General features: G+C 41.4%; 1 long non-coding RNA gene across 1 annotated transcript; it reads right to left on the bottom strand.

Moving 5' to 3' along the window:
• Nucleotides 1–1,891: 1,891 nt before the first annotated feature.
• Nucleotides 1,892–10,827, bottom strand: LOC137160951 (uncharacterized). The gene is made up of 3 exons (XR_010922011.1): nt 10,629–10,827; nt 4,576–4,770; nt 1,892–1,998 (listed from the first exon to the last, which is right to left on the bottom strand). It is a non-coding gene; the product is annotated as an uncharacterized lncRNA (long non-coding RNA).
• Nucleotides 10,828–11,103: the final 276 nt, after the last annotated feature.

The following is an 11,103-nucleotide window of genomic DNA, read 5'->3' as shown; positions in this document are numbered from 1 at the left end:
GGGCATTCCCCTCCCTCTTACTGACTCAGTTTGTTTGTGTTAGTTCCCCTTGCTCTTTCTTTATGCACTACCCTGGAGGGGGAGAGACTGTGACGTGACAAGGCCGGAGGCCCAAGTCACAGAAGGGCGCAGGCCACTTGACAGGCAGAGCAGCCCCAGCAGGACGTGCCAGTAGAGAGAGAGAGCTACTATGTCTGACCATGAGAAAGAGACAGTGGTGAATCGACCCTGTCACATAATGTAGATCTGAAGCAAGTATTTTTTCCCCCCATACATGAATGTCAACCTCCATGAGACTTTGATGGACTTGATATGCAAATGTCACTAGTTAGTTATGTGGGGGAAAGGAAATCTATGATTTATTTTTCAGCTTGCTAAAGATCTCAGAAGTTGTTCTAAAGATCTCTCACTCTTTTAATCATCTCTCTTCCTTGGTTTCAGACACTTTCCCCGCAGCCCCACTTTCATGACTGAGCCTAAGGGGGCAGAAGGACCTAACAAGATTCTGAATCTTATTTTCCAGGATTCAAACTCATGCTAGGGCTTTGCTTACCTCTGCAGAAATAACAAATGGAGGGAATACAATATAGCTGCTGTACACTTGTATCATATATCAACAAAAATTTACAGCTCTCTGTTAATACAAAAAAACATGTAAAAGCTACTGGTCGTTGTGTTTCAGCTCCATTGACTCATCCTCCACCTTCCTACCATTCTCTGATCTCTTTTCCCAATTATTCTTGTACTCTTTCTCCTGGTGCATGGCTTCCTCTAGCTTTTCATCAACATGGCTCCCATCATCTCTTGAGAACTTCTTTGTATTCATTCATCTCTGTTCTTTTTAAATTTTACATCAAGTATTTACAGCTGAATCATTTATATTCTTGCTCCTTCCATTTTTAAAAAATGACATCATTTCAGTTCATCACAGGGAAGATTTAGCTGCCCAAAGATCAGATCCTAGAAAGGACCCCCTATTTGAAAACTGAGATACAGTTGTGTGCCTACAGTTTATGTATTTTACCCAGTGTATCATTTACCCAGAAGTCACAGTTTTTTTGACAGATTTTTTTCGGAGTCAAGGAATCTATCTGCAGTAGATTTAATATTTCCATGCTCAGATAAGGAAAATGATATAAGGACAAGTAAAAATCCTGCTAGTGTATGGCTGATGAAATCAAATGTATCTCATGGCAGCCACAGTGACTTCATCTGAGAGACAGCCTGTGATGGGGTGTACAAACCTCACACTGGGTTGGCAAGGGTTAAAAGACAGTATTGGTCCCGTGTAGAGCTGCCGCTCTGGCCCTGCAGAGCATGCTCCAACTGGAGAAAGGGTTGAAAAGGGAGCAACCCAGCTCCGAAGCCATGGTGGGGAGAAGGACAGACCTTCCGGAAGGCTCCTGACAAAGATGCTGGAGAAGCTTCGCTGAGGAAAGAAGACAATATACTGAGCCAGGTTGGGACTGACGGTTTGGTTTCCTTTTCTTTTTACCTTATCTTGGACTGGAAGTGGAGAGAGGAAAGCAGCAGTAGGGAGTGACCCAGGGAGGCACCTTTGGGGGCCAGACACTATTGGCCGTCCGAGGGCCCTGGGTTGGTGCCCAGTGGAGTGGGTGGCCCTGTGCTCCTCTACCACTGCCCCTAAAACAGGCAGGACCCAAACCTCCTGTCCACCACACTGCACCTCTGATTAGAGGAGGATTAGGACTGCAGGTCCTACCCCCTGGGCAGTGGCACTGGGTGCACTAACCACTAGGCCACAAAACCCACCAAGGTCTCTACTGCATAGCCTCATTCCCTCAGTCGGTAATGCAGCTAGCTTTAGTAAGGCAAAGTGCAGGATTTTAAACAATCCTTAAGTGATTTAGGAACACAAATTTCACTGACTTTTAAATGGAATTTTTACTTTTAAATCACTCAGAAGCTGTTGAAAAATCCCACCGCTGAAAATCTGCCAGTCACTTCTGAGCCAGCTATCTGTAGACAATTTTCTTGCTATTTATTTGGTTTAAAAAAAAAAAAAAAAAAAAAGGTAAAATCAAATGCTGTCTAAAATGGTTTCTTTAGGTTAGATTGCAATATAAATGTATTATTCATTTTACCCATTGCAATTCAAATATAGCAAGGAACCAACTAGGGATGCTAGGGATTTTATTCTCTTGAGGCACAAAGGAGTTGTGCTCTACTGCAGATTTAAATTCAGTGCTCACCCAGGAGATGAGGCCCTCTTAGTAGGTTATACAAAACATGTCTCAGCATTAAAAATATTGTGCACAGCCATTTAGAATCCAGTGTCTAGAACACAGACGTACTTTTCAGTGTAACTGTAAACACAAGATGGATTCAACACAAGAAGCCCCTTATTAAATAGAATTATTTTCCCTTTTTTGTTTGCATAGCTAAAATATGCGGCAGAGGTGTGGTTACAAAGTTACCAGATTATGCTCTCTTTACTCATGCTGAGAAGTACTTTTGATGCAAATCACCTAATTGAAATGAATGGGTCCTCTTGTGGAGGAAGGGACTACCCAATGTAAGGGACAGACTCAGGCATACAGAACTCAATCCTGCAAGGTGCTGTGCACTCTGGTCCTAGTCCAGCAAAGCACTTAGGCACATGCTTAAATTGAAATCCATGGAACTACTCCCATGCTTAAGGTTAAGTATGTGCCTAAGTGCTTTGCTGGATCGTGGCCAGAGTGCTTAGCACCTTGCAGGACCTGGCCCTAAATGAGTGGAGAAAGTGTATGGAGTGCAGTTTCTAATGAGGACATACACTATGTGAAAAAGTGAGTAACATAGCTAAAGGTATAATAAACCTAGCTGAAAAAGATACAGCCTGGCGTCTTATGTGCAGCAAGTGGGTGAGCCAGCCATTTTTATATCCAATAACAAGTGATTAGGTTGCTTCATTCCCACCAGCATTCTGTTCTTTGGTTTTAGCAATATTCTGGAAGCAATTAAAGTTAATTCTATTCTACATGCGACGTGGCAGATTTGAGAGCAAACCAGAAGATTGCTTGGTGCTTGCTATAAACTACGGTCTTTGGACTCCAGATATTCCTCATTTACTTTTAAACTTTAATACCCCAAGTTTCCATTTTTCTTTTAAGTATGAATGTATTGAACTTGGTGTCTTTATTTCCTCCTCCCTGTCCCCACTACACCAGGTATTTTTTAAAAATATGAAATCTAAGTAATAATCTCATTTTCCTACTGCTGTGCAGAAAGGGCAACAAATAATGGACAATTTTCACCATAATATTGAGTAGTTTTATGCCCCTTGATTATTCTTTTCATCAAAACCAAATGAGGCTTGTACTATGGGACTGACCCAAAACCCACTGAATTCTACTGGAATCAATCAATATTAAGCAGTGATAAATCCAGGTATACTTCTGAAGTGCTAGTACCAGAAGTCTCTTGAAGGACTGTTATTGTGTCTATTTTTATCTTAAGGAGATAGAATCCTTTTCAAAATGAAAAATATGAAATATGTACTCTAGGAGTCAGGATAGACATATGTTTCCTGACTTTTCCAGACAAATGCAAGTATGCATTTGGGAGGGAAACTGGATGTTATGTAAGCCAGGTTTTGTATCTTGGAACTCAGCTCTTTGTCTTATATTGCATTAAAATAGGAGTTGCATCATATGGGATAATGTATAACTTTCCTGAGTGTACACACAAATCCTTGCTTTTAAAATAACCGTGCCACAGGAACAGAATGATGATCCTCTTTTAACCTAATAAAAAGGATTTAAATGAAGAATTCTAATTTGCCAGTTTTTTAATATCTTTTGCTCTTTCATTGTTTCTTCCTTTAATTAAATTAATCTGCCTGGATTTACTAGGGGGACTATATTTAAATTTGCCTTTTTCTGAAAAGGAATATTTATCTTTGGGCAATGTTTGCTTCTAAATTTTTGTTTTTTCTGTATTTGAATTAAATCCTGGTCAATTATTTGAGTTAGGTCTCTGATCTCACCTAAGAAATGTTGGGACATTTGACTCTCCTAAATGTATTATCTTATTGATTAATGTAGTCTTCAAGATTGTTTGGAGGCTTCTTTCAAAAGTTTCTTCAGTATAAAAAGCTAAATAAAAAATTAGAAGCAGATTCATAACCATGTGAGTGAACCTGAGCCCAACTTTAAGCAAACCTAGGATAATTTCTAGTCTTGTAAGGAAATCACAGTTTTATACTTTCAAAGCAAGAGTGAAAAACCTCACATGATCATTTTGTCCTACTCAGCAAGAGATGGATGGGAAGTATTGCGGCCTAGCGGATGGAGCATTGCACTAGGAGTCCCGACTCAGCCCGTGTCCTTGGGTGTCACTTCACCCCTCTGTTTAGACTAAGTTGTTTGAGCCAGGGACTGTCTCTTATTATGTAAAAGACTTTACATAAATCACTTAAATCACTGCAGCATTGGTTTGGGGCTATCCGCACTAATGTAATACAAACCACCGCCAACAAAAACCTAGGGTTAGAAAGATAATGTGGTAGGGCCTGAGGCAGCAGGGTGGCTGGTGCAGTGCTGGAAAAGGCCAAGGTCTACAAAGACTTACCTGAGTGAGGTCAGGGGGCCGTAAGAGGCTGAGATCCTGAACTAGGGCTAGGATTGGACTGAAGCAGGGCCCAAGGCTGGAGACCAGCCAGTGCTGGAGAAGCATAAACCATGCAGCAGCCCAGGAACTCTAAACAGGGTCAGAATGATCATTCAGCAGGGCTTTTGCTAAGATCACCAAGGAGGAAGTAAGGTCCTGAGAAGAAAGGGGAAGAATAAATTCTAGTCAGTCTCTAATAACACATTCGTCAATGCTGCACCTAAACATCAAATTTGGATCGTGTTGTCCAGAGAAAGGCATTTCCCAAGTCGAAAGAATGCTTAAACTGAGTGCATAGTTTCAGGGAGAATTAACCCAGGCAAACTGAAACCAAACCAAGGAAGATATTCCCAGCTAACCCATACAAAGGGAGATCTACAGTTTTTTCTTAGCACTCCCAGACAATCAGTCAAGCAAGCAGCCTGGCAATTAGAAAGCAAGAGGGGCCAAATGCAGCCCTGCAGTAAGCATTCATGACTCCAGGAGAAACAAAGGGGAGTTCTATGCACTTACAAGGACTGAATTTGATCCAAAGAATGAGAATGAGCAACTGACTAGGTTGTATAGCAAATGATATTGTCCTGGACCTTAAAAACAACAATTTCAACAATTCTTTCAAAAGAGAACTCTGGGAAATAAAAAGCAAGTGTAAAAACACTGAACTGTTAGGGAGATTATTTTCAGAGTTATTTGATCTTTTATGTAGAGGGACGCTTACCATCAGAGTGTTGTGAGAACTGTTATTTTTCTGCAGTCTTCAGCAAATAGACTAATAATTAGTTTCCCTTCACCTTGGTGCAGTGTTCTGAAACATAGTATTATTACCATCCAGCAGATGGGAATATTTCTCATCAGAGATGGGAAAGACAAGTTGCCAATATATTAAGAACAGTTAAAGTCAGGTCAAATCAGTGTCTATCGTATTTTATTAGTTTTACAATACCAGGTTAGCAGTCTTAGACCGGGATTTACTAATCATGCAAATAACTGCTTTTTACAATAACAAAAGTGCAGAAAAGCCTGTGCTATGGAGTACAGTCTGTACTATGGAATGCAGCATGGAAAATGCATAAATACTAGGGATGGAGTGAATTGTATTAATATTGCATTTGTGCCCAGAGGCTGCAGTCAATACCACTGACTTGGCGTACTACACGCTGTAGAACAGATAACGGGTTCCTGCCAAAGAACTTACCCAATATGGATTCAGTTTGGACACAAATCTGCTCATAGTCAAATGTTTCAGATTGTTTGCAATTTAATCTAGAATGCAAGGGGCTTAGTTCACTTCCTATAGGTATAGCGGAGAACAATTTGTCCCACACTTTGTCTGTGGGAGCAGCTGACCCCAAGGTGAGATTTACCTCAGTGAAAGGCAAGTGGCAGTTGCACCATCACTTTTTCCTAGGAGTTCTGCCGTGGGGGACATCTTATGTTTACAGGTGGGGCTCTGTGGGGGCCCACTGGCAGAGACTGCCCAGGGATGTGCTGAATCTACACTGGAGTGGCATTAGGTTGGGCTACGGCCCCTTCCTTTCTAGAGAGTCAGGAGAAGTGGCATAGGGCCTCACATTCTCACAGTAATGGCAGCAGTGCCTTCAGGGCCAGTTTCATGGGTTCACCTCCCTTTCCTCCTCCACCTGCCTGGAGGTGACAGCAGGGGATGTTCCAGTACTTACATCCTGGCTGCTGGGCTATTTGCTTGGGTTGTGGGCAGGGCTTCCCAAAGCAGTGAGTCTAGATATTAACATCCCATTGAATTGAAGCGGGCAGATCTGTGACAGAACGTACCACACTCTAAAGCCTATTGTAATAATCTTCATGCAATGTATGTCTGTAAGGTATCATTTGCTGGTCAATATTTTCCTGATAAAATGTGTGGCAACATTGTATTTGAAGGTATAAGATTTCCTTGTATGATGTTATGAACACATATTCCAAACTGGTTGACAAACAGATCTGTCTCAAACAAAAGAATGTGTGCTCTGCTTAATTTGCATTTAAACAGAATCATCAAACAGGAAGGGAGTCAAAGAGAGTTGAAACGGGGGAAAAGCAGCAGGGAATATCCTTACATATAGACATGCCTTCTCCTGAATCTCAGCTGGAAATGTTTTCCAAAATGGGGACTGACACTATAAAAAGGAGGAATAAATGCCCCAAAGGATTCTGTTCTCTTTCCCTCCCTGCCTGTTGCATTCATGGCACCAGAAGGCACAGGACAAAGGAAGCATTCGCTGGATTCTGAGGAGAACAGGTCCTGACCTAAGAAGTTTGGTCAGTAAGATTGCTGAAGCAAGTGATAAGAAAAACTTTGATTTGAATTGAACATAGTTTGCTGTTAGGCACCAGTTGCATTTTCTTGTTGTTTTCCTTGTAACTAGTTCTGACTTTTATGCCTCATTATTGTACTCACTTAATGTCTCTCTTTGTACTTAATAAGCTTTTTTACTGTTTTACTGTTTTAGCTAATCCAGTGTGTTTAAACTGAAGTGTCCAGGAAATTCCATTTGGGTAACGAAGTGTGCATATTATTTCTATGCAAGAAATACAGACTTTATATGAATATGTATTGTTCAGGAGAGGGATGGGCAGTACAGGACATACATTTCTGGGGGAAAATCTAGGACTGGGGGTGTATCGGTGTTGCCCTCCAATATAAACAAAGTGGGTAAGAGCCAGGGTGTAGCTGGCTGGCTGCAGCACTCACACACACAGACATAGCTGGGAGTGACTTACATCCTGGAGGCTATTTGTGAGCAGTCCAGATGGGAGGCTACAACAGCAGAGTACTCCAAGAGAGAGGGCAGGTGTGACACAGCTACTCAGTCTGGATTGCACCCTGGCTATGTCACAAGTTTATGCCTCTCAGAGCTGTTACTTCAGGCTGGCTGCAGACTCAGATAGAAATCTCTTTGGTTACACTCTAGTTCCATTTTGAAACTTCACTTTGTAACCTTATGGTCTAGAAGTGTTAAAAAATTAAGGGTGAGAGTCTGCCCTCATCATGAGACTCTAGAAGCTGAGAATCTGGGCTTTAATCCAAACCTGCTGTCCCATTCAGAGGGAACAATGCTGCAGAAGATCTGTGGTTTTAAGGCCATAAGGTTTTACTTAACTTTGTTCCCTTCTGTATCTTTTTCTGTGGGAGGCAACAACCCGACCCTTAGTCAGGAGACTATTTCTCCCATAGGATTAGCCACACAAATTTGCCTTTCTTTTCAGCTCCCTTTGGAGGTATTAGTGAGCAAAAAAAGTCTCAAAATGAGAAGATTTGATGTTTTTGGAAACAGTTTGTTTTATTATTTCAAATACACCAAAGGATTTCCTTCAAAATATAATTCTGCTTGTTCCTGAGCCAATGCATGGAACGTGTGAGATCGATGGATAATATTTCAGAAAGCTAACAGCCTGTGCAAACAGATGGTTATAATGGAAATTTTAGATGTGAAATCCAGAAGGGAGCATTAGGATTATATAGTCAATCTTACCTCCTGTATAATCTAGGCCTGAGGATTTCACCCAGTAATTCCTGCATCAAAACTATAACTCTGGGTTGAGGTAGAACATACCTTTTTTAGAAAGACATCTAATTTTGATTTAAAGACTTCAAGTAATGGAGAATCCACCATATCAATTGTGTAAGTTGTTCCAATGGTTCATTACCCTCACCGTTAAAATTTTGTCTTATTTCTAGGTTGAATTTGTCTAACTTCAACTTCTACCCAGTGAATCCTGGTGTGCCTTTGCTAGTTTAAAGAGCCCTCTTCTATCAGAAGTCTTCTCCCTAGGTAGATGCTTTTAGATTGTGATCAAGTCACCTCTTAACCATCTCTTGGATAAACTAAATAGATGAAGTTTCTTCAATCTCTTGGACAGGTAGAATGTCTGGCCTTTAGATCATTCTTGAAGCTCTTTTCTGAATCTTCTTCAGTTTGTCAACATCCTTTTCAAAATGTTGATGCCAAAACTAGTCACAGTATTCCAGTAATGGCCTCACTAATATCAAACAGACATACTATCACCTCCCTATTCCTGAAGTCTCAACATGACCTTAGCTGTCATGGGCAGTAAATTCTATAGTGATCACAAATCTCTGTGGTCCAACAGGTGGAAAATAGGGAGCAGAGGAAGCTACCTCGTGTACCCAATTCCATTCCTTTCCCAGCCTGACCTCTTAAACTGCTCCATTGTGTCAAGTTCTGCCCCATGACCATCTGCACAGCAGGAAGCCCATCATCCATACCTTGCGTGCCACAAACTCCTAATGAGCTCAAGAAGTGCATGATCAAGCTGAAAGAGGGACCATCCAGGTGTCCCTTATAGACTCTGGAATCATCTATAATGTACTGATGCGGCGCTATATTCACACTGCACATATCAGTTACAATCATCTGCATTTAGGGAGACCAGAGAGCAAATATAAAAAATCAGGACAGGGAGTGGGGTGGTGAGTAATAGACACCTATATAAGAAAAAGCCCTGAATACCAGGACTGTCCCTATAAAATCAGGACATCTGGTCACCCTAGCTGCATTTCTTGGTCTCTCACCAGCAAGGATGAATTTTTCTGATCTTTTCATTACAGCTCAGTGACCGAAATTCAGGTCAAGAGGTGGAAGGACCCAGTGGCTAGCTCCATTTCCTGCTTTTGAACGCTGCGTGAAAGCAACTGAATCTGACGCAGAATGTCTTCCCAGTGTCTGTTATGTGCTGCTAATGATGATGAGACGTTAACCTGACGGGGTCCCCGATCATATCTGACTATTTTCGGTATTTCTCAGATGGGCTCAAACTGGAACAAAACCCTCTTCAAACACTGGGGAAATTCACATCTAAAGTGTGTGGCTTGTGCTACATAAGATAGATCCAAAGCTCCTTGGGACTTTGTGGAAGTCTGGATCTAGATTTGAATTATTATTACTATTATCTAGATCCATTATTAGTAATGAAGTGGCGGCTTTTGGAACTATTTAAATCATGTGTCCTTGATCCTCAGTAACAAAAACCAAAGGCATTGTAATACATCTCAGACACATTACAAATCTGAGAATTAATTCCGTGTTGCATGGACTGTGCATAGACTATGAAAGTTGAGTTTCCACATGAATCTGTAACTCCCACCATCTACAGATCAGATAAGCAGCCATCCAGCTGTATCCATTTAATTAAATGTGTTTGGAAAGGAAAGGAAACAAACAATACTGTAAACCCACAACACACTAGCAAGGTCCAAGAGTTTGTAATTCACTTTGCATTTTAAGATGATGCCTGTTCCATGTTTCCAGACACTTTCACTGCAAAAGTGAACAGAATTAATTTGCAGGCCTACCACAGCAACTTGAATAGTTGAGGTGGATTCAGGAAGGGGAGAGAGGCAGCAATCCCTCCAGAACCTCATAGAAACTGTCAGCAACCTTGAGCAGCACAGATTTTCCCTTTAATTTCAGTAAAGGCACCATAAGAAAGTCAGGTTCCAGTGTTTGATCAATTTAGCTTTGTTTCCCCTCCTCCCCCAATCTTTTTGCCAGCTACTATTTCACGGAGACAATATCTAGATAAATGGATAGTCTCCAACTTTGAACGAGATACATGCAGGATGAATATTCCATAGCATCTAAGGAAGTACATCATACAACACAGAGCTATGAGTTTCCTCTCATTCTTTTTCATGCTTCATGTGATTTTGTTTCAGGTCATGTCAATAAGCAATGCTGCTACTATCAGTCATATTTAAAGCAAATTTTTTTTTTAGCCATCGGGAACATTTTAGTTTTACAGAATGACAATATTTCTTAGTCAGCATGTAATGCTTTTACTTGGGATAAACAGCACCTTACATAAACATAATTCCACTGACCTCAGTGGCACCATTTGTGGAGTGATGTGAAAAGAGAGGGAGGGGGCAGAATAAACTCCAGAGATTTAGCAGACTGTGAGTTATGTTTCCCAATAAATCTCATGCATGTCAGTTTCCATTTATCTGTCAGGGCCTGTGATGTGTGCTGCCTTACCTAGTGGTTGGAGCCAGGAGTAGAGTTGGGGTTGTAGTCATGCCAAGGATCAAAGCCAGAGTCAATAACCTGGGTCAGGGCAAGAAAATAGGAATAAGATATAGGAACAGGAACAAAGCAAGATATCAGGAACAAGAAGCAAGAACCAGGGACTCAGTCTCAGGTTTGGGCAGCAACAGGCCTAGCAACTAGCTGCTCAGAAAAGGGATGAGACAGGAACAGGAAGAGACAGGAATAGGAAGTTTTATACCCAGTGGTGTCCAATCAGCAGTCTCTTGTTAGTCATCTGACCCCACTGAGTCAGTGGGTGTAGCTTCTAGGGGTGGGTATTAGTAGCAGTTTCCTCATTAGCTTCTGTGGTACAGTGGGTAAGGCTCCTGCTTAGCAAGCCCCTAGGCCTGCTTTGTGATCTGTAACACCTATCTTATCATGCTATCCCTGTAATGAGGTATCTGGGAAAAAAATTAGATGAAGC

This window comes from Emydura macquarii, unplaced genomic scaffold (assembly GCF_026122565.2).
Source record: "Emydura macquarii macquarii isolate MOO-44397 ecotype Brisbane River unplaced genomic scaffold, CSIRO-AGI_Emac_v2 contig_2207, whole genome shotgun sequence".
NCBI lineage: Eukaryota > Metazoa > Chordata > Testudines > Chelidae > Emydura > Emydura macquarii.
This window is presented reverse-complemented; position numbering and strand designations above follow the sequence as displayed.